Here is a 25,798-nt window from a genome sequence, read left to right as displayed (position 1 = left end):
CACTAATAATCATAATAATCATTGGTTCTTAACAAGAAACCAAAAAGTATCTCAATGTAAAACTAATTGAAGACTCCAAAATGGTTGAGTAAAAACATGTCACAACATGACATCATCAAGATCAGATAACAATTCAATCCCATCAAAGTAACTGGAAGGTAATCCAATCCAACTGATTGATAACTCATAAAAAGGTTACATATATCACAGCTTACACAAGAAGACTGAAGACAATATCAATCAGCATGCCATCACATAACCATGGTTGAGTTTAAAAGATCAAGATCAAAAGACATCATCATGACATCACAATCATAACCCCCAAGCCTCTGGTAGACATCCTATAACTGGTCAACAAACTAGTCAACCCAAAACTGAAAACAAGAAGCATAGAGAAAACACAAAATGCAAGCACATGTTTTGGTTTGCTAAAATTACATAGTTGAATAAAGTGTGGGGTTTTAGTTTTTGTTTAAGGATTGAATATCAAGTGGAGAAATCTTATTCATCTTCCCCATGTATTTGCTTGTTAGGTCAAATATTAAACCCCCCCCCCCCGCCCCCCCCATAACTTTTAAAATCAACTTTCCTAAGATGTCCAAAGGTATACATTCGTTGCTTAATCAATAATCTCTATCCCTAATTAAAATATAATTAAATTGAATTTATGACAATTAAATTCATTATGATATAACTAATTATTAATAGTTAATACTATTATTAAAAAAAAACTTATATAATAATAACAAATATATGTTTTTAATAAAACATAATGTTCATAATATAGTATTCATTATTAAAAACTATTATTAAAATTTTATATATTAATAATAACATATATGTTTTTAAGAAAACATAATATTAATAGCATATATATAATCTAACATATAAACTATGCTCATTTACCTTAACTACAGACCGTACCTGTGGTCGCAGTTTACTCTACCCATGACCCGTCTACCATGCACGAAACAATAGTGTCATAGCAGTCTGTTGATGCAGGCTTTGGATATCACTGCTATCGTAGTGCCTACAACAGGAAAGCTGCCAACTCTCGAGCACTGCGAGAGGGGTGGAGGTACAGGATTTGTCCCTCCCTGGCTCTCATACATATAATAATAATTTTTTTAAATTGCGTTTTATAATAAAACATTTATCAATAACATTTTTTTTTAGCATGCGCTTAAACAATATAAATTTCTTTAAAACATTTTTTTCCCACTATCCCATTTTCTATAATATGCAGCATTTTTTTTTATATACAACTTTTATATATAAACGTTTTTAAATAAATGTAATCAGATCTATTAATATATATATATATATATATATATATATATATATATATATATATATATATATATATATATATATATATATATATATATATATATATATAAAACATTTTTTTTAATGCAATATATAGATAATAAATAGGAATTCTCCTACAATGATCATTCTACAGATTTACCTAATTAATCCATCTAATAGGTTTGACTGTAAACTTTTAAACCCTAGCCCATAGAATTCTCAGATCTATGCATGTGGGGGTTTTCTCACATAGAGACTTAAATATCCATGACAAGATTAAAACAACTGGAACATTCACACATAGAATTCTCAGAAAGCATTCAAAAGACACAAAGAAGACATGAAGTGCAAGAAGCGGGAATAACATAGGCAAAATCACAAGTGTCTACCTAGAAACTGATGCTAATTCGCTTCTCCTCAAAAATTGCAAAGCAAGCTCCTTCCTTCTCGCACGTTCTCGGGTCCTCCAAACACACTCCCTTAGCATCTAGGAGTGCCTGAATATAAAGAATTCTCAAGAAGCATCTAGAATATCTCTAGAAACAACCAGAAGGTGTTGACAACTAAGCATGAGTTTTTTCCAACCTTCTAGATGAGTCACAAGGTTGTAGACACCATGTGCTTAATTTGTGCGCCAACTCCTATGTTGTTGACATATGTGCATTCAAGAGGTGCATTTACTCCTAGGCAAGCTTATAAATTTTATTTTAATTCTTTTATTATTTCTATTATTATTATTTATTTATTATTTATTATTATTTTTATTATTGATAATAATTTTAATTTCTTTTTTCTCAATTAATTCCCATTTAATTAATTAAAATCAAAATATCAAAAGATCATGATATTATATTAATTTTTCCCAAATAATTAAATTATTAATTAAATCTTTTAATTTAAAACTTAATTAATAGAAAATTCACCATAGACATCCAAGATAAAATATGAAAACCCGTCATAGAATAATCCATACAAAATCAGTCTAAAGGGTTAAAAATCATGAATTATGTCATCCGACACATTCATAAGGTAAAATATTCTGGATACTTGTCCTACCTCTCTAGGACAAAAGGTTTAAGGGTTTACGATTTGGACTTGAGAATTTATCTCCCCTCTCTTACCATTGAGACAGTGCGATAGGGTATGCTCATCCTGGAAATTCAGGGAAGTCGATACTCAGTACCTATAATCTTGCATAAAAACCATGCATGTACATACAATATATATATGCTAAGCTAAATAGAAAATGGCAGGAAGTGGTGCATCGTGTAGATCCTGACTAGTAGGTGACTACAACTCCCTTCCTTAACCACATCAAAAATTCCATATATAAGAACAAACACGCACATCATACACATGCAAGTATGGGGTAAGTATCCATAATAAAACACGTGATAATAAACCATCTAACTAACCATCATCAATAATAAAAAATAATGTAATAATCATCATGCATATATGAAATGTAGAGTCTAAGTAATTTCATCATACATCAATTGAATCCATAACATAATATCTGATAGTCTTAAAACAATACTACTAACCATCATCCTAAAACTAGTCTAACATAGTCTGACAATAATAGCAACAATGTGTCCAAAAAAATGTGAATGAGGGCAGGCACTACATCCACCCCCCTTGGATTAGGCTTACTCCTAGAAGCCTACAAACAAGTAGGGATATAACTTCCATAATCTAGCTACATCCTCCCATGTAGTTGAAGAATCATCAGTAGGATACCATTGGACCCTTAGCTACTCAATGGATCGACCCCTAAGGGTCAACTCCTACTGCTCTAGAATAAGAACCAGCTCCAAAGCCAGCTGCCCATCCTCTACCTACAATGAATTCCAATCAAGAACATGTAAAACATTAGGAATATAATGCCTAAGTACTAAAACATGGAAAAAATCATGAATGCAAGCTAGGCTAGTCAGTAGAGCAAGGCGGTAAGCAACTGGGCTGATCCTCTCAAGAATGTCAAATGATCCCACAAAGTGAGGTGCTAGCTTTGAAACCTTTTTGTATCAGATCGGATTCTTTTGTGGATGCACTCTCAAGAAAACCTTATCTCCCACATCAAACTGCTTATCTCTCCTATGTGCATCAACATATTTTTTCTATCTATCCTATGCCATAGTCAAGTGCTCATGGATACAAACTACTTTTTGCTCCATATCAAAAAGCATCTCAAGACCCAACAAGATGTGATCTTGAAGACCATCCCAAATCAAGGGTGTATGACAAGGACATCCATATAAAGCCTGAAATGGTGCCATGCCAATAGAACTATGATACTCGTTGTTGTAGGAAAACTCCACTAGGTAGAGATAGTCCTCCCAATGTGTCTGCCTATCCATCACATACATCCTTAACATATCTTCCAAAACTTGATTCACCTTCTATGTCTGACCATCTTACTTTGGGTGATATGCTGAACTAAAATTCAATTGTGCTCCAAGCTCATGCTGCAGTGATGTCCAAAATGCAGATGTGAATACAGGATCCCTATCTGAAATGATCTTTTAGGGAATACCATGTAGTCTCACAATGTCGCTCATGAAGACATTAGCTGCAAAAGCTACCATGTAGGAAGACCTGATTGGTGAAAAATGTGCCACCTTAGTCAATTGATCAACAGTGACCATGATAGCATCATGATGAAAAATAGTCATAGGTAATCCTACTATGAAGTCCATAGAGATGATGTCCCACTTCCATGAAGGAATTAGATTTGGTTGAAAAAGTCCTACCGAATGCTATTGTTCTACCTTGACCCTTTGAAACTCAAGACACCTAGCCACATAATCAACAATAATCTTGCTTCATCCTGGACCAATAGAATAAACATTGTAAATCAACATGCATCTCCTTGACACCAGGATGTGCTAAGTAGGGTGTACAATGGGCCTCTGCTAGAATCAAGGTGTGAAGCTCATCTAGTAACGGCACATAAATCCTTCCTGGAAGTCTCAAAAGACCATCTAACTCTCAGACGTAGCCTACAAACTTACCCTTCAAAGGTCTTCCTGAATCTATCTCTCTACACACCTCCTGGTACCAAAAATTTGTAGGAAGTGCTTGAAGAATCTGACTCCTCAAATCAACACTAAGAGTCATAGATGATATCACATGTCTCCTATGACTCAAAGTATCTACCACCACATTCTCTTTCCCTTGGATGTACTTTACCTCAAAGTCATACTCACATAGAAATTCCATCCAACACCTTTGGCAAGCATTCAAATTAGGCTGAGTAAAAATGTACTGAAGACTACAATGATCACTATGTAGCTCAAATCTATGCCTCAACAAGAAATGTCTCCACCTTGTTAAAGCATGAACTATCGTTGCTAACTCAAGATCATGTGTAGGATAATTTAGCTCGTGATCCTTGAGCTTGCATGATTCATAAGCAATCACCCATCCATTCTACATCAAAACCACTCTAATCCCTTCCAAAGAAGCATCTGTACACACTATGAAATCACCTTCCAGATTAGGTACTACTAAGATCGGTGCACTAGTCAAAAGCTCTTTCCCTTGTCATTAATAGATCAAATTATTGACAGCTTAGCTAGCAAGAAATATTTTTCTTTCCTAGATCATTTTAGTGGTTACAGTCAAATACAAATAGCTCTAGAGGACCAAGAAAATATAACCCTCATATGCTTATGAAGAACATTTTCCTACTTAGTCCTACCTTTTGGCTTGTGCAATGACCCAACCAAATTCCAATGAGTTGTCATAAGTGTTTTTTTGATATATTTGCTAACTGTATGAGATCTACATGGATGATTTTACTATTTATGGGACTACTTTTGAGGAAGCAAAAGAAAATTTAGAAAAGGTACTCAAGAGATGTCAAGACTATAACCTTTCCTTAATAGTGAATTTTTTTTTTATGATGATGGAAGAAGGAGTAGTACTAGGTTATTTCATTTCATCACAAGACATCCAAGTAGATCCAAAAAAGATTGAGGTTATTAGTACCTTGCATATGCCACAAAAGTAGAAGGATGTGCGAAGTTTCCTTAGATATGCTAGGTATTATAAAGGATTCATTAAGTATTTTAGTCAACTTGCAACACCCCTTTATAACTTGTTAAATAAAATTTCTAAATTTTCTTAGGACTTTGAGTGTACTACATCTTTCTTGTAGCTTAAAGAAATTCTCACCATAGCACAAGTTTTGAGGGGGCCCAATTGGGGACTACCTTTCCACATTCATACAGATGCATTAGACTATGCTATAGGTGTTGTGCTAGGCCAGACGGTAGACTCGGTTGAACATGCTATTTATTTAATCAGTAAAAATTTGTAGGGTGCAGAGTTCAACTATGCAGTCACTGAAAAGGGGCTTCTTGCAATTATCTATGCACTAAATAAATTCGAGCACTACATTACTAGATATGAAATATTTATTCACACTGACCACTCTGATATAAAGTATTTGATGAATAAGCTTATAATATTAGGATGATTAGCTCACTAATTGTTACTTATGCAAGAATTTGATATCCCCATAGTAGATAAGCCCAAAAAGGCCAATGTAGTAGCTGACTTTCTCTCTCGGTTGCATGTCCTTGATGATCCTGCAACCATTGATGTTAATTTTCTATATGAACATATTTTCCTATTGTCAACACAAATCCATGGTATGTAGATATTATGAATTACCTCACCAAAGGAAAGATACCAGTTCACTTCTCTGCTAAAGAAAGAAAGTTACTAGTTGAAAAGAGCTTTAAGTATTCTTGAATTTCTGGATTTATGTTTTATACTGGTCCCTATCAAGTGATACATAGGTGTATAAGGGAAGATGAAATATGATATCTTAAGGGCATGCCATAATGAGCCCTATGGGGGTCACTTTGCAGCTAAGCAGACCCCCTTAAAAATATTGACTACCAGATATTATTAGCCAAGTTTTCACAAGGATACAACTAGATACACAAAGAAATGTGATTAGTGTCAAAGCATTGGGAGACCCACTAAGTTAGATAAAATGTTCTTGTAGCCTCAGATAGTCATTACACCCTTTTATAAAAGGGAGATTGACTTTGTAGGCCCTTTTTAACCCTCTTCACAAGGTAAATCCTATATTTTAGTTTGCAATAATTATGTAACTAAGTGAGCAGAGGCCAAACCCATGAAACATCCAAAGGATAACAACATTGCTAAGTTCTTGTACAAATACATCTTTACATGGTTTGGTGTCCCTAGGGAGTTGATATCTAATTAGGGAACTTAGTTCACATCTAATCTAATAGCTACTCTCATGGAGGAATATACAATTAGGCATGGAAAATCATCACCTTCCCATCCGCAAGCTAATGACCAAGTAGAAGTTACTAATAGGGAGTTGAAACCATTCTCACCCAAATAGTAGAACTACATAGAAAGGATTGGGCTACATGCCTTCTTGAAGCTCTTTGGGCTTATAGAACCACCTGGAAATCTATAATGGGTTTTACTCCTTTTGAGCTTGTTTATGGTAGGTCATTTGTAATGCTTGTGGAGTTTGAATATAAAACATTGGGGATTTCTCTACAGCTTGTTATGAAACTTGCTATTGCACAACTGGACCAAATTCTAAATTTAAATGGACATGATGAATGGCACAAATTTGTATTGAATTACATAGAACTCATTTAGCATCAACGAAAATAATGGCATGATAAATTTATTAAGGATAAAATTCTTGTTGTAGGATATTGTGCACTTCTTTATGATTCCAAGTATCAACACAATCCAAGAAAGTTTCAAAATCATTGGTTAGGATCATATAAAATTGTTGATAAATTTCCAAATGGAGTGGTCCAATTATTTACTATTGATATTGTTCAATTCAAATTACTTGTCAATGGGCATCACCTCAAAATCTAAAATAAACCAGTCACTCATGAGGAGTTCTTGCAATAGTTCCAACATAGCAAAGACTTATTTGTTCGTACAACAAAAGAGTGTGGGTCTTCTATCTTGACTTCTACTAATTCTTGATTCCATTTAAGATTCCCATAATAAATGCTTTCTTCTTGAAAGTTATTTATCTACCATACAATCCACCTCACCCTCTCTCTTCACCATGTTTCCATCCCATCCCATCACTCCATCAACTTAGGTAATCTTTTTTAGAACACTTTTCCTGCAACACTTGCCAGGTTTGTGCCACATAACCTTGTACATATTTTATTTCATTCATTCCTTATTAGGAATTTGTGTTTTTTAAATTTACTACTCTTACATATCTTGGCTTGGTAGGACCCATGCCTTTACTTGGGGGGAGGGGATATTCATTTTTTGAATTTTCAAACTGCATGTAAACTTTGAAGTTTGTGTCTCATGATATGACTATCATCACATGTTTGATGACCTACCTTTTCATAATTGCATCATTAAGGAAAGTAAGGACATTACAAGTTGAAGCTTAACTTCTAATGATATATTAGCAACATGTTCAAGGTGGCAGACCTATACATGAGTGAAAAAGTATAACACTTGATGCAAGAAAAGATATCATGAGATTTCATGCATTAAAAATCCTTAATTCCAAGAAGCACATAATAATTGTACATATTTTCTATCTATAACATCTGGTGCCATAACACAAAATTTTGTTAATTCACCATTGCTGAGTTATGAGAACATCATGATTTTGCTAAAAAAAATTGTTCATAAAAATGGGTGGTCTTTAGAGATATGAGTCGGTGGATCACATGGTTTTGTTGGGTGATGTGGTCAGTTGTGAAATGTTTAGGAGAAAAGGATGGTTAGAATACTACCTCATTCTTAAGGGGTTTGATGAAGAGGTCACTATTCAATTCCTAAGCACCTTGAAGGATGGCTTTGCAATGGTTAAAGGACTAAAAATTTATTTTATAGAAGATGTTGTGGTTGAAGTCACTAGGTTACCCCAAAGAGGAGAAAATTGGGTAAAGGATTTTGATTTACATTTGGCTAGGGCATAGTTCAGTTTGCATTCTAACCCTTAACTAGATAGATAAGAAGTAAAGCACTTCCAAATTATCTTTATCCTTAGAGTTTATTTAGCCAACATCCTTAATTATTTAGTACTTCACTTGTGAATATCGTTACAAGTACTTGCATGCCCTACATTTGAATATTTTGGCTCATCTTTAGCATGAAAATAGACAGGAAAATCTTCCCAATTTCCTATTTAACATTGTGAAAATGTAAGCTTATTTAGTAAAATCAAGAAAAGATCAATCTATCTCCCATCATTATTTGATAAAATTAATTACAGAAAGGGAATTAGATAAACAATCAATTAGGACATGGAAAGGGTTTCTGCAATTGAATGAGGTAGAACCTAGATTGGTCAACCCTAGAGGCTAGGGTGTTTGGTGAAGGGAAAGAACATCTAGTGGTTTTTGAAAAGTTATTCCAAGAATAGAAAACGTTCTTGAAGCCTCTCCCTCCAGTTATAGACCATCTAGGAAACAAATTTATAAAGTTGACACCTCCATTTCTAGCAAGAAGAAAAGTAAAAATAAGGAAACTACTAGTGCCTCCAAGACCCGATTGTCTATTAAGACTAGGTCCACCATTAAGGGAGGCAAGGGTAAAGCTATGGAACTGGAAGAGGAAAAATTAGAAAAATAATGTGATAGTGAAAGTAATATAAATGAAACCCTACACTCACACGGGGAGGAAGCTTCAGAAAAACCTTTTCAAGTAGCTACGATAGAAATGACTGCAAGTAAGAGGAAACAAAAGAATCTTCCATGCTTGTCTATACCCCCTACAAGATGAAGTGTGAGGCTTTCTAAAGGTAATAAGGTTCCTGAAGCTTCTTTTCTAATAGTTAACCTAGAGTCCTCTAAGTTTGAGAAGGAGTCCTCTTCGAAGGAAAAATTTCAACAAAATATAGCCAGTGATACTAACAACCAGAGTCCACAACTAGAAGTTGACCTTAATGTTAATTATGTACTTGTTGATAGTGACAATGATTCTATAGAGTTTGAAGCATATAAGGACTTTGAAGAAAATCTTATTATGCATGACACTTTTAAGAATTCTAAAAAACCTTCCTTCTGAGGAATATCCAGAGTTTAGATAAGAAGTTATTGAAGAAGTGCTAGAAAAGCTCAATTAGGATGGACTAGATATGCTAGTCAAAGTAGTAGCTATGTTTATTAATGAGGAAAATGTAGTTAAAATGCTTTTTCTATGGAAGGGATAACCCTCCATGTCACAAAGTACCAACAATATTCCTCACTTGACACCTGACTAGGTAGATATTCTTATCCAAGAGCCATTGCCACCACCTAATCTTTCTACACCCTTGTCTATAGGGATCAACTTATATTAAAAATTGTTGTGGGAAAGAGAAAAATGGAAGTTAGAAAGAGAAAAATTGAAACATGTCATTGATGAGCATGGCCATCAATTAAAGAAAAACTTAGCCTAAATGAAATTTTAAAGGGGCAGATTGAACAAATCATAGGGTTGATTCCCAAACTTATGGAATGTAGTGTTGGAAATGATTGAAAAGATCATGAGGGAGATTGTTGGAAATGATCATATATAAAAATAAACGGAAGTAATGGAACTGGTAAAGAATGTTCTCAATCATTTTTTTGTCATTGATGTCAAACTTACTACTTGAAAGAATGACAATTGCTTTAGTGATCCAAACACTATCAAATGGTTGATTGACAAGGAGGAGGCAATCAATAAAATGTAACTAGAACACCTAGAAAAAGGTTGAAGTTATGATGTTGTAATGAAGTACAAGGATCAACTAAGCCATTGATGAAAAAGTGTATTGATGACAAAATCTAAGACACAGAAAATGGGCACACTGAAACATATCAAAGATGCAAGGTTTTAGCTAAGTCATTTGTAAAGCTGAACTAAGTTCATTAGAGAGAGAGCTAAGCAAGCTAGTAAGTGTTGAACAGATTCTTAGTTGAAGCCGAGAAAGTTCAACTTCAGTAAGTACTGAATGAACTTTAGATGCTGAGCAGCTACAAGTGTCGAGCAGATACAAGTATCGAGCAGATACAAGTACTGAGCAGATACAAGTGCCGAGCAAAAACAAGTGTCAAGCAAATACAAGTGCCAAGATGATATAAGTGTTGAGCAGAAACAAGTGCCAAGAAATACAAGTGTCGAGTAACACAGAGATGCCGATCATCAGTAAACCAATAGTGCCGATTTGCTGGATTATTTCAAAGATCAAAGATTCATCAGATCTAAGCCGACAAGGTTGTTATCTTGAATTCTATGAATTAATAGAAGATAAGAGTGATGAGCTAGTGGCACAGAACACCATGTAGAACATTTTTTGGAGAATATAACTGGACTCTAGATGAAGTTTCTAGATAAGAGAAAGATATGGGGTAGATACATTGTATCCTACCTAATCCATATGAAACCATAAAGTTGGAGAGGGAGAATCAAGTGGCAAAGGCAATCCAGATTTCTATTTAAGGAATAACAAGGTCACGAAGCAAAGAGAGAGGAGAGGTCAAGCATGAAAGTAAAAAGTGCTAAAGGAGGTGCTAAGGAGTAAGAAAGTACAGTTACTCTACTTCAACAGATGACCACAGATATGATTGCATTGGTATGATCAGTAAGAAGACTCAAGGAGACGAAGCTTGAGATGACAAGCTGTTAGAGCTGAAGTGATTAAAGCCAAGCAACAGATTGAGCTAAAGTGTGATCTAAAATTTACAAGATATGTTGTAAGTTGTATCAAATCAAAAAGCCATTATTGTTACTTTCTAGCAATTGTAACAGTTAATTTAAATCCTATGGACTTAGGTTGGTTTAATAGCCATGTTGTAAATCCTTTAACAGGGTGACATTCCAAGTGAATGTTCTAAAGTCCTTTGATCATGCCCATTCCTAACAGTATGGTGAAATCCTCTAACAAGGTCACATTTAATAGTGTGTTGTAAGCCTTTAATAGGGCATCACTTTAGAAGAGTGAAAATCAAGTAGCATGTTACTGGTGGTTTTTCCCAAATTGGGTTTCTACATAAATCATTGTGTCATGTGTTGATCTTGCATGTTTTATCCCTGCATATTGATTTACTATAATTTGCTAAGATGACTGATTTAAGCTTGGATGGATGAAAATTTTATGGATTCACTATAATTTGAGAAAAAGTATTATTAGGGCATTTGGACCTTGGATAACTAATTCACCCCCCCCCCCCCCCCCCCTCCCTCTCAGTTATTCTAAAGAATTCTAACAATTGGTATCAGAGCCAAACTGCTGATTCAATTTAAAGGGACTAGAAGCAGAAAAGATCAGAATGCCTAAGAGAGAAGTCCCCAAGCTACACAAAGACAACTTTTTTGCATGGAAAAGTTTGATGAACCTACATCTTGGATCCATAGGAGATTATGCCCAAAATTCAATTGTTACTGAACATGTTGATCCAACTAGTACTCTTACTGTAGAAGATTTGAAAAACAAATAGGAACACAATCAGACAATGCTAGAGATTGCTTTTGCACTCAACTATGCTGAATTTGATGATATCAAAGGATGTGACACTACATTCAAAATTTGGAAAGCCCTATTAGACATCTATGGAGGAGATCAGAATGTTGGAAATGAGAATGGAGTAACTGAGATGGGGAGGGGGTGAATTAGTTACCACAAAAAAATTTCACAGTCCCTTAGATGTCTAAAATCTTGATCTTAGTTACAGATTACTGAAACTTGATAATGCAGCATATACTAATAATTATTAAGAATTGATAACCAAAACAATTTAGCAATCATGAACACTAGAGACACCAGATTTAACGTGGAAACCCAATATGGGAAAAACCACCAATGTAACTAGTTACTATTTTTCACTCTTCTGAAGTGAGCCCTGTTAGGAGCCAACCCTGTTAAAGGTTACAAAACACACTGTTAAGTGTGACCCTGTTAGAGGATTTAATCACCTTGTTAGGAGTGGCCTTGCTAGAGGTCTTTAGAACAATTCAACTGAATTGTCACCTTGTTAGAGGATTTATAGAATGGCTGTTAAACCAACTCTATTAAGAGATTTTGAGTCCACTGTTACAATGGTTAGAAAGCAACAATGAAATGACCTGATATAGTGTGCAACTTATCTTTGCTGATTGCAGATCTCTGTTATGCTTGACTGGATCCTTATTGATCAAATACAACTTTGCAGCTCCTTTAACACATCTAATCCTCCATCAGACTTTTCTCAACATTCTCTTCTTCATACTATAATTCGCATTCATAACTTTTTCATAATCACACTTCTTTATTTTTGATTTGCAACTTGAGTGACCATATATACCTTCCAGATTATCTTAGTCAGCTCAAATCACTAACCAATAATCAAACAATATACAATTGTCAGCTAGAAATAATTAAAATTACAAACTAACAAATCCCTTTACTGGCCGACCCTGCTCGGTTAATACTATTCAGAAAATAATTCCTATGTTAACCGACTGAGCTCAGTTAATACAGTGAACTCCGTGACAACCCTTCAATCACCGAGAGAACTTGGTAAGTACTGAGTTTCCATAGATGACCGAGTGAGCTTGGTGGAAATTGTCTTGGTAATCACTGAAACTTTCATTTACCTTCTTGACTCAGTAAACACTAAATCCTTTGTTTACCTTCCTGACTCGATAAATACTAAATCCTTCATTTACCTTCTTGACTCGGTAAATACTAAATCCTTCGTTTACCTTCCTGACTTGGTAAATACTAAATTTTCTTCACTTACCTTCCTAGCTCAGTAAATACTCTATTACAGTTTCCTTTGATCACTGAGTGAGCTTAGTAAGTACTGAACTTCCTTCATTAACTAAGTTAGCTCAGTAGAAGCTATCTTTACAGTGTAATAGAAAACAACGCTCGGTAGACTCTGTAAACTACTATGCTTACCTTCTGAGGTCGGTAGACTCTGTCTGATGACTGATATGACATTTGTGTAACATCAAAGACAACACTCAATTAACCAATTGTATCCAACAATCTCCCTCTTTGGCATTGATGGCAACACAACATGTCATAGCAGAATGAAATTTGAAAACAAGTCTTTCTCTTATAGTGCAGCACAATATGTCAACATAATACTTCTCCCTCTTAGATAGAAACTTCTCCCTCTTTTAGTAATCTCCCTCTGTGAAGGAATTGTATAACAAAAAGATATGACAGTTTTATTCTCCCTCTACAAATGCTTACAAATTTCAGAATAGATATTACAGTTTTACTCTCCCTCTTTGACAACACATGCCAAAGACAATACAACACAGTAAAAGCTCTTCTTCGTATGCCAAAAGTACTCTCAACTGGATTACAATGTACCTTATGTACAGATTCATATGCAATGACTTCAATACTCTGCTGCATCAACTTGATAGATTTTCAACTTGTCATAGGTTGATGCATCACTTAAAACTTTATTTTAGTGAACTTCAATTAGGGGAGTGACCCCTAACTTACCTCTGAGATACAAGAATGTATCCTTAGGTAGTGGCTTTGTGAATATGTCAGCAATTTGTTCCTTTGTATGCACATATTCCAGTCTGATCTCCTTTCCTACACCAATTCTGTGACAAAATGATATTTTATTGCTATGTGCTTGGTTTTGGAATGCATCACTGGATTCTTAGATATATTGATTGCACTAGTATTGTCACAGAACATAACAACTGGTTCTTTGATTTCCATCTTCATTCTTTGTAATAACTGCTTAAACCAAACAATGTTGGAATAGTTTACTGCTACAACAATATACTCTGCCTCTACTATAGATTGGGATATACAATTCTGCTTTTTGCTTGTCCAAGAAACCAATCTCTTTCCAAGAAAGAATGCTCCTCCACTTGTGCTTTTTCTATCATCAAGATTCCCTGCCCAATCAACATCAGTAAAAACTTTCAGATCCAAATTACCTCCAAATTTGTACCATAGTCCATAATCTTTAGTTCCTTTCAAATATCTCATTATGATTTTAATTTCCATTAGGTGAGTTTCTCTTGGTTTTGCTGAAAATCTTGCAACAATACCAACTGCAAGAGCAATATCTGGCCTGGTATGAACTACATACTGCAACTTTCCAATCATAGATCTATACAATGTTTGGTCTACTTCTTTGGATTCATCATCTTTGGTAAGTTTCAATCTAGTACACATAGGAGTTCCAACAGGTTTGCAGTCCTCCATACCAAACTTTTTCAATATCTCCTTGATGTATTTTGATTGAGTAATGAAGATGCCATTCTTATTTTGTTGAATTTGAAGACCAACAAAGAATTTTATTTCACCAAACATAGACATTTCAAATTCTTTATTCATTTGTTCTAAAAATTCTTTGCAAAGATCATCATTCCCTGTGAAAAAAGTATCATCTACAAATATTTCTGCCAAAACAATCTTATTATCTGGTCCTTCCTTTATATACAAGCTACTATTATCATTAGTTCTTTGAAAACCAATCTGAATAAGATAGTTATGCAATCTTTCATACCATGCTCTAGGGGCTTGTTTCAAACCATACAGTGCCTTGTGTGATTTGTAGACCATGTTCCTTTTATTTGGATCAACAAAACCTTCAGGTTGTTCAATGTAAACCTTTTCATCGAGTATTCCATTGAGAAATGCTGACTTGACATCCATCTGACAAACTTTGAATCCTTTGTGAGCAGCATATGCAAGTAAGGTTCAGACTCCTTCCAATCTTGCAACAGGAGCAAAAGTTTTCCCATAATCTATGCCTTCTTCTTGAGAGTATCCTTTGCATACCAATCTAGCTTTGTTTCTGGATACTTTACCATCTTTAGTCAACTTGTTTCTGAATACCCACTTGGTTCCTATTATATTCTTATCTTTAGCCTGGGTACAATAGTCCATGTCTTGTTCTTCTCTATCTGTTCTATTTTCCCATTCATTGCCTCAATCCAACTATCATTTGCTAATGCATCTTTAGTACTTCTAGGTTCAAAATCAGCAAGTAAACAAGTATTTTTCAACTTCTTGTGAGGGTTCCTTCATATTTGTCTCCAATGATCTGATCTGGTGTATGATGTCTTCTGACATATTTAGCTAATACAGGTTCTTTACCTCTTGAATGAGTTTCATTGATATCTACTTGTGCTTCAATTTCATATTCAGGTTGTTCTAGCTTGGTTGCTTCAGACTTGGTAGACACTTGCTCGGTAGTGTCTGAATGTTGTTGTAGCTCAGTTTGAACTATTTGCAACTTGGTTACTGAAGACTCGGGAGTTGAGGATTCTTGAGTGAATGGTATACTTGGTATAGTATTAGGTTCAATGTAAACAAATCTCTTGTAGTCTTTAGGTATCTTTTTGCTTTCTTCTTCTGATTTTTCTGCAAACTCATCAACTTTTACATGTGCACTTTCTATGACTTTGTGAGTGGATATATTTAAACATCTATATGCTTTGCTTTTGCAAGAATAACCCAAAAATATTCCTTCATCACCTTTTACATCAAATTTTCCTTTTCTAGATTCTTTCAAAATATAACATTTTCTTCCAAATACTTTTAGATAACTTACATTGGGTTTGTAGCCATACCATAATTCATAGGGAGTCTTGAATGAGTCCTTCTTCAACTGTACTCGATTTAAGGTATGAACTACAGTGTTGATGGCTTCCTTCCAGTATTTGATAGCAATGTTTTTTTTTCTATCATCAGGGTTCTTGCACAATCCATAATGGATCTGTTTCTTCTTTCAGCTATTCCATTTCGTTCTGGAGTTTCTGGTGCTAAAACCTATCTTTTAATACCTCTTTCAATGCAGAAGTTATTGAATTCATGTGAAATGAATTCACCACCTCTGTTTGACCTTAAACATTTCAGCCTTTTCCCTGTTTCTTTTTCAACTCTTGCCAAATACCATTTGAATTTCTCAAATGCTTCTGATTTATTCCTTAGATACATGATAGTCATCATTCTTGAATAGTCATCCACAAAAAGAATGAAAAACTTTTCTCCAGTATAGCTTTCTATTCCAATGGGTCCACATAAATCAGTATGCAAAATTTCTAATATATCTTCAGACTGGTAGTTTTTACCTTTAAAACTAGTTTTTCCCATTTTACCAATCTGACAATTCTTGCATAGACCAACCTCAGGTTTCTTAATGTTAGGAATGCCTCTTACTTTCTTGAATTTGCTTATTTTTACCAAATTATCAAAATTGACATGACACAACCTTTTATGCCATAACCAACTCTCTTCAATTTGAGTAATAAAACATGAGCATTCACCAAGTTCTAGATAGAACAAGTTACCTTTAGTTTGGGTGCTAGATCCTATCAGTTTTCCTTGCTCATTCAACAGTCTCACCTTTCCATGCATGAATTCTACCTTGAATCCAATATTTAGTAACTGTGCAACACTTACCAAATTATGTTTGAGACCTTCAACCTAGTAGGCATTATTACATATAAGTTCTTTGGATAGACAGATCCTTCTTCTTCTTTTTATGAAATGAGGTTCATTATTACCAAACCTCACACTGCCACCATCATAGTCTTCAAACTGATCAAACTTAGTTTTATCACCAGTCATATGATGTGAGAAACCGCTGTCTATAATCCATGTATCATTCTTACTTACATGAGAGATAAGAGCCATTTTATCTTCCTCATCACTATCAGAGTCATCTTTAACAGCAATATAAACAATTTCATCCTCACTATTATCAGAATCCTTAGAATTTTCAGCCATGAAACATGATTTCTTACCTCTGTTCTTGGATGATTTAAAGTCTTTCTTGCCATTCCATTTGTGATCTTTATTTTCATCATTGTTTTGCTTGTTTGGGCACCTTGCTGCAATATGACCAATTTCATCGCAAGAAAAATAGATTAGAGGAACTTTACCTTTGTATTTTCCTCTACCTCTAGAATATTTCTTGGCTAGTAGAGCTTCAATCACTTCGAGATCACTATCTAAACTTTGGCTTGATTCATTTTCACTTTTTGATTGTGATTCTATGTTCTTTTTGCTTTTCTCTTTGAGTGAGAGCTTGGCTTGAAATGTTGATTCAATGTTTTTGGAGGCTGGAACATAGCTGTCAAAGTTATCTAGTTCAAATGCAGTTAGTCTTCTGACTATGGCCTCAAGATTTATCTTATGATTTGCTTCACACCTTCTTTCCTGTATTGCAGAGACTCTGATTGCATAAATGGGAAGCAAGGTTTTGAGAACTTTTCTTACAACTGTTTCTCCTTTGATGTCACCTCCAGCTGCCCTGATTACACTTACACATGCTTGAACTCTTTCAACATACTTTGCAATGTTTTCATCCTCTCTCATCCTCATTTGATCAAATTGTCCTCTTAGACTTTTTGCTTTTGCTCTTCTCACATTATCATCCCCTCTATAGATCTCCTTTAGCTTGTTCTACATGTCAAAGGCAGTTTTACAGTCCTTAATGTCATCAAATTCTTCATAGCTGAGAGTAGATGCTATGTCTATTAGCATATTTTTGTGAGTCTTCTTTTCAGCAATATCATTAACTGACAATGTGCCAGAAGGTTCTTCATATTTTTCTTCAAGGTATTTTTGTCCAGTATCACCAACAGTAGCCAGATGAAGTTTCATCAATTCTTGCCATGCTGAGAAGTTATCTCTGTTAAATTTTGGAATTTCTCTTTTGTAAGACATCTTGATCTTTGGCTTAGAACCTTGAAATCCTTTCGTGCAAGCACCAAAAAGCTCTGATACCAATTGTTGGAAATGAGAATGGAGTAATTGAGAGGGGGAGGGGGTGAATCAGTTACCACAAAAACATTTCATAGTCCCTTAGATGTCTAAAATCTTGATCTTAGTTACAGATTACTGAAACTTGATAATTGTCATGTCCCCTTTTCAAATAATAAAAAAATAATAATCTTTGCTAAGACAGGCAGGCCCAAGAAAGTGAAGTTTCGGAAAAAGGGGGGTTAATCTTTGGAAACCGTTGGACTAATAAATGAAATTATTATTAAAATATGTTTCATTAACCTCTCTTGGACGTGAGTTATGGTTATGGCCTCTTTTAAGGGGTTTGGAGGCATTTTGGGAGGGGGGAGAACTTGATTTTTGCTCATTCTTTGTTATTCTTCAGAGGCTGCCAAACCTGTGGAGAAGGAGACCCAAGAATGGGAGTTTGCAGGTTTCTAGGAAGGCTAAAGATGGGATTTTGAAGCCATTCCATGTGCATGCTCATACAGAGTTTGCCTTTGTGCTGAACAGTGTAGATTTGTGGGTTTTTGGGTGTGTTTTTTGCATGAGTTTGGTGTTTTCAGTTGAGAATTTCATATCAGTTTTGGTTGCTGCTGTATTTCAGAATTTAAGCTGTTAAAATAGAGCTGAATATATGTATTGGGACATGATTAAACTTCTAAGATAGTTTATTAATGTTTTTGTGGTGTTTTCGGGCATTTTTGTGTTAATTTCGGGAGCCCGATGAGCATAGTTTTTGTCCTGCATTTGTGAGCTATTGTGTAAAGGCTATATAGATATGGAAATGTCATTTTGTAGGATGTTATGCTGCTAAAAAAATCTGTAAAAATGGCCATTTTCAGATTTATTAATAATAGGTGAAGCTGTGAAGCTTTTGGCACCATTTCTGGCATACCCGATTTGGGGTTTCTTGAGAAATTTGGAGGATCTTTGTGATATTAGTTGTTTGATCTTAAAGATCTGATTAAAGATTGGAAATATCATATAAAATCAGAAAAGGGACATTTCAGTGGTATCAGAGCCATGATCTTGCCAGCCTGAGGGTTTGTAGAAATTTTCATGTCAGTTTTGACAACTACCCAGATCTTGCATGTCAGTTTTGACAACTACCCAGATCTTGCATGTCAGTTTTGATAACTACCCAAATCTTGCATGTCAAAATTTATGGTTGCATTCTACTTCTAATCATTTGCATGTTATTTCTTGGTGAATTTGGTGGTTGCATGTTGCTTCTAATCAAGTGCATGTCAAAATTTATGGTTGCATGCAACTAAGTGAAAGAGAAAAAAGATATTTGCAGCGAGAAAAGAATAAAGAAATTTTGATCAAACCTCCAGTTGAAAGTAAAAGTACAAAATCCAAGGAAGGGAAAAGTATGGCTGATCCAGATGAGATGGCAAAGAAATTCTTCCAAGACATCCAAAATACTCAGAAGCAAACAGTGGATAGTTTGGCAGAAACTAGAGAGGCTTTGCGAATATTGACAAAAAAACTACAAGGAGTTGCATCTATTAATGAGAAAGGGAGCACTTTAGAGGAGCCAAGAAATCTGAAATCCACACCATCTAAATCAACCAAAACTATTTTCTTGCCTGCAGATGAGCCACCAGTAGCAAATCCAGCCATTAATCCTATGGAAGAGGTTACAGGTAAATTGATTACATTAAGAGCTACTTATAATGGCTTAGATGATGACTTTCATAGTTCAGTTCCTTTTAGAGAATATGTGGATATGATGAACACTTTGATGCCCAAGAAAGAGTACAGAAGGGAGCATGACATAAGTGAAAGAGAGCTCAAAAATAAAATAAGCAAGTTTATAGCACCTACTTTTGATGGAACAAATAAAATTTCAGCTAGAGCATGGCTACAAAAATTACAGACCTTCTTCACACTTAACCCCATGAAGGAGAGTGATGTTGTTCAAATTGCAAGTCTACACTTGGAAGATGCAGCCTATGATTGGTGGTATCATGGAATGACTACTCAAGGTCATGATCAGGTAACTACATTTGATGATTTTAGTCAAAGAGTGATAGATAGATTTGACCTCAAGGATGATGATTATGAGGATGTTGTTGTGCATGATGGTGAGATACCTGGTGTAGATGAGCAGACATTGAGCATTCATAACTTTTCTGAGAGAGAGTACCAGGCACAGTTAGATGCTTCATCACATGAGGTTGAGGCTAGTAGTACTTCACATGATTTATCCCACCAGCTGAAGGTGTGTGAAGACAGTATTGTCACTACATTATCTCATCATGACAGGTATGTGGAGTTAGTTGGTATTGGTCATATTACTCAAGTCAAGATTTTGCTTGAGTTACCAGCTAATTCTAGTTTACAGATATGGACTCGAGATTCTTATATTGGCATTTGGGGTTCAGTTGACTGTAAATCATTAACACTTTTTGGTAGCAGTGATTGTTTGGGTGCTACCATGGATTTCATTAGCAGATTGCACGGTGTTGTCTTTTCTTCTGCCAGGAGCTTATCCGATGTTTGTATTAGTTTTTATACACCGGTGTTGGGCTTTGTTCATATATCTAGTTGACCATACTTGCTGGAATGTGTTGATGATATTTCATATTTGGCAGTGTGTACAGATGAGTCCCAGGATCATATTGGCATTGATGACATCCAGGAGGATGTAGTGGGCAGTTTTGAAGACTTAGTTTCCTTGGGTACAGAGGAGTTGGACAGCAGTGCTAATGTTTTTGATACTCCATATGTTGATATGAGCTTTAGATTTAATTCACAGGGTATGGATTGTAATACTCTAGAGACTAGTGAATTTGAGGATACTCCTTTAGACAGTGCATCAGAGGAGGTTTGTAGGAGACAGTCAAGCCAGTGCCATCATGTGCCTAATCAGTTAAGAGTTAGTGACTGAGACATTGCTATCACTTGCCAGCATTTTGATGCTGCTCGTCAGTTGTTAGCAGTTTATGGATGGGGTTCTCCTACTAGTGATGAGCAGGAAGGTAGTTATCTTTCCTTGACAGAGATCCACTCTTTATGGGAGGCTATTCAAATTTTGAGACAGAATTATATGCAGTTCATAGCTGATAGAGATTATCTTATGGAGTGGGGCAGTACAGCATATGATGCATTGTTGGCCAAGGAAGATGAGGTGAGTGAGCTTACTGAGCAACTTGAGGTGACTTCTGAGATTCTTGAGAGTAAACAGTTGGCTTTCAAGGAGTCACAGTTTCATTTGGCTAAGGCGACCATGGAGTTAGAGTGGCTACAATCTTTACCTGATTCTATATAGTCACAAGCTATGGTGTTTGGTGATCCAAGGTTGTCCATGGCCGAGATTTTTAGAGACAGTGGAGATGGGGATGCATCCATCCTTGATACTAACATTGGCATATCAGGTTCATTCCCACTAGAGTCAGGTTCAGTTGAGTTGGGTTTTGTAGGAGATTGTTGTATGCCTGACATGGTGGTGGCCTCTAGTACTGATGGCACATAGACTAGAGATGTATCAAAGAGCATGTGTGATGTTGGTGAGTCGACAATTGGCATGGTTCCTACTAGTAATACTACTCCCTTAGTGATATCTTCAAAGATAGTAGTCAATTCCAACATGGTTAATGATCAATTGCAGTTAGTTTCATCTGGATTAAAGTCTGAGCCACTGACTGAGATTGGCGCATTCGATCGGCATTACACTGTGAGGTATGCTCATCAATTTACCTTTGATGACCATGTTAATGAGATTATGATACAGAGATGTACTTTGGTTCCTAGTGCTTATCATTAGTTATGGAATAGTTTGATGCCTCGGGATGAGAGTTGTGATGGGCATGACATGGTGATAGGTCCTGCAGTTGATAGCTTTATAATACATGACTTAGAGCAGGAGTTTTGGAGTGATGCTTCAGTAGGGTATGTACATCAGTTAGCAATTGATCCTTGTGTTGAGGAGTTGATGGTAGGAAAATTTGGTTTGGGTTCCATTTCTTGTTGTTCATCTTGTGATGGCTTTTCACCATCAAGGGTGCATGGGAGTTATGGTTATGAGACAATGGCTGATGATCTACAGAGTTGTGTTGATTGTAGGAGTTGTACAGTGTGTGGATTCTCCATACTTGGTATAGTTTCATATGAGAGCATTCACCATTGTTGCAGAGTTGGATTGTACATTTCGTATAGGCCAGTGGGATGCATTGATTGTGTTGGCAGTTTGATTTGTCCACTTTACTTGGGTTCTGATGTTCTAAGAGTTTGTGTCTCATGAGTTTTTGACTATGGTGGTGGTGATTTTGGAGTTTGGTTGAGCTATAATTGTCAGTTTTATTATGGATTCCTCTTGGTCATATTGCAAAGGATATTGCAGGAGCCTGTGTTAATTGGTAGTAGTATAGTTCATGACTACATTTGGGATCCAGGTGGATTGATTGGTTTATTATTCAGCCATTGCTTGAGGACAAGAAATGTTTGGGGAGGGGAGGACTTGTCATGTCTCCTTTTCAAATAATAAAAAAATAATAATCTTTGCTAAGACAGGCAGGCCCAAGAAAGTGAAGTTTCGGAAAAAGGGGGGTTAATCTTTGGAAACCGTTGGACTAATAAATGAAATTATTATTAAAATATGTTTCATTAACCTCTCTTGGATGTGAGTTACGGTTATGGCCTCTTTTAAGGGGTTTGGAGGCCTTTTGGGAGGGGGGAGAACTTGATTTTTGCTCATTCTTTGTTATTCTTCAGAGGCTGCCAAACCTGTGGAGAATGAGACCCAAGAACGGGAGTTTGCAGGTTTCCAGGGAGACCCAAGAACAGGAGTTTGCAGGTTTCCAGGAAGGCTAAGGATGGGACTTTGAAGCCATTCCATGTGCATGCTCATACAGAGTTTGCCTTTGTGCTGAACAGTGTAGATTTGTGGGTTTTTGGATGTGTTTTTTGCATGAGTTTGGTGTTTTTAGTTGAGCATTTCATATCAGTTTTGGTTGCTGTTGTATTTCAGACTTTAAGCTATTAAAATAGAGCTGAATATATTTATTGGGATGTGATTAAACTTCTGAGATAGTTTATTAGTGTTCTTGTGGTGTTTTCGGGCATTTTTGTGTTAATTTTGGGAGCCCGATGAGCATAGTTTCTGTCCTGCATTTGTGAGCTGTTGTGTAAAGGCTATATAGATCTAGAAATGTCATTTTGTAGGCTATTATGCTACTAAAAAATCTATAAAAATGGCCATTTTCAGATTTATTAATAATAGGTGAAGCTGTGAAGCTTTTGGCAAAATTTCTGGCATACCCGATTTGGGGTTTCTTGAGAAATTTGGAGGATCTTTGTGATATTAGTTGTTTGATCCTAAAGATCTGATTAAATATTGGAAATATCATATAAAATTAGAAAAGGGACATTTCAATAATGCAGCAAATACTAATAATTATTAAGAACTGATAACCAAAACAATTTAGCAATCATGACCACTAGAGACACCAGATTTAACGTGAAAACCCAATATGGGAAAAACCACCAATGTAACTAGTTACTATTTTTCACTCTTCTCAAGTGAGCCCTGTTAGGAGCCAACCTTGTTAAAAGTTACAAAACACACTGTTAGGTGTGACCCTGTTAGAGGATTTAATCACCCTGTTAGGAGTGGCCTTGCTAGAGGTATTTAGAACAATTCAACTGAACTGTCACCTTGTTAGAGGATTTATAGAATGGCTATTAAACCAACTCTGTTAAGAGATTTTGAGTCCACTATTACAATGGTTAGAAAGAAACAATGAAATGACCTGATATAGTGTGCAACTTATCTTTGCTGATTGCAGATCTCTGTTATGCTTGACTGGATCCTTACTGATCAAATACAACTTTGCAGCTCCTTTAACACATCTGATCCTCCATCAAACTTTTCTCAACATTCGCTTCTTCATACTATAATTTGCATTCATAACTTTTTCATAATCACACTTCTCTATTTTTGATTTGCAACTTGAGTGACCATATATACCTTCCAGATTATCTTAGTCGGCTCAAATCACTAACCAATAATCAAACAATATACAATAGTCAGCTAGAAATAATTAAAATTAAAAACTAACAAATCCCTTTACTGGCCGACCCTTCTCAATTAATTCTATTCAGAAAATAATTCCTGTGTTAACCGACTGAGCTCGGTTAATACAGTGAACTCTGTGACAACCCTTCAATCACTGAGAGAACTCAGTAAGTACTGAGTTTCCATAGATGACCGAGTGATCTCGATAGAAATTTTCTTGGTAATCACTGAAACCTTCATTTACCTTCCTGACTCGGTAAACACTAAATCCTTCGTTTACCTTCCTGACTTGATAAATACTAAATCCTTCGTTTACCTTCTTGACTCGGTAAATACTAAATCCTTCGTTTACCTTCCTAACTCGATAAATACTAACTTTTCTTTGCTTACCTTCTCAGCTCGATAAATACTCTATCACAGTTTCCTTCGATCACCGAGTGAGCTCGGTAAGTACCGAACTTCCTTCGTTGACCAAGTTAGCTCGGTAGAAGCTATCTTTACAGTGTAATATACAGAAACGCTCGATAGACTCTGTAAACTACTATGCTTACCTTCTGAGCTCGGTAGACTCTGTCTGATGACTGATATGACATTTTTGTAACATCAAAGACAACACTCAATTAACCAATTGTATCCAACACAGAATGTCCAAAGAGAAAAAAGAGAAAGACTTAGAGGAAAGTTTGATGATATAAAAATGGAGGAAAGTGAGAATGCTGCTCAGTATGGCACAAGAATAAAGGAAGTGGTAAGTGCAATAAGATGTTTGAGTGGTCAATTGGATGAAGATACTGTTAATAGTAAGTTCTTAAGAACCTTTCTCCCTATCTATGCTATTAGAGTATCAGTAATACAAGAACTAAGATGTGTACCAAGAAACAATCTAAGTTTTGAAGGAATAGTGGGTAGACTGACTACATTTGAGTTATCTAACTTTGATAACTACAGACCTGAGAATGTTGAATCTATTTTCAAGGCCAAGCTATCACTAAAAGATGTTGAACAAGTAAAATCAAAGAAAGGAAGAAAAATAAAATATGTATCCAGTGACAGTAGCACTGATGAGGAAGATGTGAAACAATTGGAAGCATTTCTAGCTAGAAGATTTCACAGAGGCAAAGAAAAATTCAAAGGTAAGATGCTTATCATTTGTTTCAATTGCAATGAAGTAGAACATATTGCTACAAGGTGTACATAGAAAAAGGATTACAAGGAAGAAAACAAATACAAATATAGTAGAGAAGATGATAAGAAAGATTACAAAGACAAAGGCAATAAGTGTTATATTGCTGAAGAGAATTTTGATGATAATGATGATGAAGTTGTTTATGTAGCCATGAAGGATCAGTCTGATGAAGAACAACCTACAACACTCGTAACATGTATGAACAAAAATGATAGATGGATCATAGACAGTGGATGCTCACATCACATGACAGGAGACAAAAGTAACTTTGTTAACTTTACTTAGTATGATGGAAATAGTGTTAGATTTGGTAATGATGCTCCATGTCAAATAAAAGGAAAAGGCTCCATTAAGCTTATAGAACAAATTTCATGTGATAATGCATACTATGTTGAAAGATTAAACAACAATTTTTTGAGTATCTCACAGTTAGGCAATGCAGGATGCAAAGTAGAATTTGGAAACAAAACTGCAAAAATCTATGATATTTATGGCAAATTGATAGGAAAAGGAGATAAAAAAAGAAGTAATCTATTTTACCTTGATATGGATGATGTTTCTT

This window comes from Cupressus sempervirens, chromosome 5 (assembly GCF_028749045.1).
Source record: "Cupressus sempervirens isolate cs-2001-9-10 chromosome 5, ASM2874904v1, whole genome shotgun sequence".
In the NCBI taxonomy this organism is placed as follows: domain Eukaryota; kingdom Viridiplantae; phylum Streptophyta; class Pinopsida; order Cupressales; family Cupressaceae; genus Cupressus; species Cupressus sempervirens.
Note: the sequence above shows the minus strand (reverse complement) of the source record.